This window comes from Penaeus chinensis, chromosome 20 (assembly GCF_019202785.1).
Source record: "Penaeus chinensis breed Huanghai No. 1 chromosome 20, ASM1920278v2, whole genome shotgun sequence".
In the NCBI taxonomy this organism is placed as follows: domain Eukaryota; kingdom Metazoa; phylum Arthropoda; class Malacostraca; order Decapoda; family Penaeidae; genus Penaeus; species Penaeus chinensis.
The window spans coordinates 13596593-13599092 of NC_061838.1; positions in this window are offsets into that span (position 1 = coordinate 13596593).

Consider the following 2500-nt stretch of genomic DNA (forward strand, 5'->3'; position numbering starts at 1 on the left):
AAGAATAGTGATAATGATAACAATAATAATGATGATAGTAATAATGATGATGTTATTAATAGTAATAGCGATAATGATAATGACAATGAGGATAATAATAATGATAATGACGTTAACAATAATAATGATAATTGCAATAACAAAACAACAGCAATTATAATACTAATGATAATAATGAAGATAATAATAATGATAATGATAATAACAGTGATGATAGTAATAATAATAACAATAATAATGATAAAGATGATAATAATGATAATAACGATAATAATGATAGTAATAATAATAACAATAATAATAATATTAATACCAATAATAATGATGATGATAATGATAATAATAACAATAATAGTAATAATAATTATAATAATAATAATAATAATAATAATAATAATAATAATAATAATAATAATAATAATAATGATAATTTTGATAATAATGATTATGATGATGATGTAGAGGAGGAGGAGGAAGATGAGAATGATGAGAGTAATGATAATAACAATAATGATGATAATTATAATAGTGACAACGGCAATAATGACAAAAGCAGTAATATATATAATAATTATAACTAGCATTTGTAATGATAATGATGTAATATTATTACCTTGTAACATTGCGATTGGCGATTATGATAATACCGATGGCGACAAAGGCAGTAATAGTAATAATAACAAATAGTAATATGAATGATTGAATACCCTCTTATCCCTGGTATATTGATCCCGCCCTAGAGGAAGGAAGGTGTGTAGAGGCGCTTCCTGGTACCTTCTTAAAGGTGTCTTCGCCCTTACTGCCGCTAACATGCTCGTATATGGTGTTGGTGTGTTTGAGGTTACTTTAGTTTTTTTTTTTTTTATGTTAAATTTATTTTTTTTTTTTTTTTTAACCGATGATTAGAAAAAATGTGGCGAGTTTTGCCTCCAATATGAACATTTCTTGGAAACTCAAATATTTATAAACCCGATAGCTATTGAACAGAACTACTACATTCACCTTTTCAAAAAATATTGTCCATGGATATTAAGATGATGGATAGATTCTAACAAATAATGAATGAAAATAAACCTTAAGTTTAGGTTGTTACTATAGCACGAAAGTAAAATGACGTAACAAAATGAATGAACTCAAACAGCCCAAAATGTGACCATAAAGCCAATCTCGACCCCGTTAAGATCTATATTACTACTGTAAGTATACATTGCCCAAGGGTTTGTTGCATCAGTTTGATTTATTTTGAGCTTATTTGTCAAAAGGCAGCATTTAACAGAGCCCGGTTATAGAGCAAAGTCATTTTTAGAGTCCTGCGGCAGAATTGCAAAAAAATGAATTAGCTTGGTGTCATAATATCGCATTCTTTCACGATGAGTGTAAGATGCATGAAATCAGCATAGTCAATTACCGCGTATTATTTTAATGAAACAAGACATGGCCAAAAAAAGCAATGCTATTTCTTATGGTTGCGTATAACACATAAAGCAAAAATTGTTGCTATTAAAACACCACTACAGTTATTTACATTAAGGAATGTGATAGAAAAGAATTCCACGTCGCTATTAGAATGGCAATATACTCGAGATAAATCAGATACGCACAAGGAAAATTATACGAATGTTGTTACCATAGTAAAATAGCAATGACATGCATAATAACAATGTAAAGATGTTATTGTCAGTGATGACTGTAAAAAAACATAATATCAAATTAACACTAATTAATATGATAATCTTAACAAGAAAGGTAATGATGTTAAATAAATATGGAAAGGAGAAACACAAATATGATAAAGAATGATAACGCTGGCGATAATTACAATGATAGTATTAATGGTAATACTCATGAAATTGACAATAATGTAATGGAAATACTCAGAGTGATTATAAAGCAATAGCAGTGATGGCAGCTATGAAAAATTATGGTGAGAGCTTAATCAGGTAGCAATGTCTTCTAAAATGCCTTTGTTCATGATAAAACTACTAATAAAAATCATAGGAATAATGATAATGATGATCATAATAAAAAATTGACGGATATAATAATAATAAGGATGGTAATACTACTACTAAAACCAATGGTGATAACAATAAAAGATGATAAAAATAATAACGATGTAAGTAAGAATGGTTATAAGAGTTAATGCTAATAGATATAACGATTTGTTTAAGTAATGATTGATAATCATAAGAAATAATGATTATGGTAAGTATAATAATGATAATGATCATAATCATAAAATCATATTAATAATAGTGATAACGATAATAATAACAGATGGCTCCACATGTGCTCAGCCAGCAAGGAGTCTGTCAGTAGGCCTAGTGACCGAACCTGATTTCCCCATTCCTTGAATTGGCGGAATAATGTGTTTTCCTTTTTAATACAGGTGGCATCGATACTGTTATTATTGTTGTTGATATTATGATTATTAAAATGTTATTAAAATCTTGATAACATTTCAGACAATGAAATGATACAAGAGACCCTTTCCAAAAGT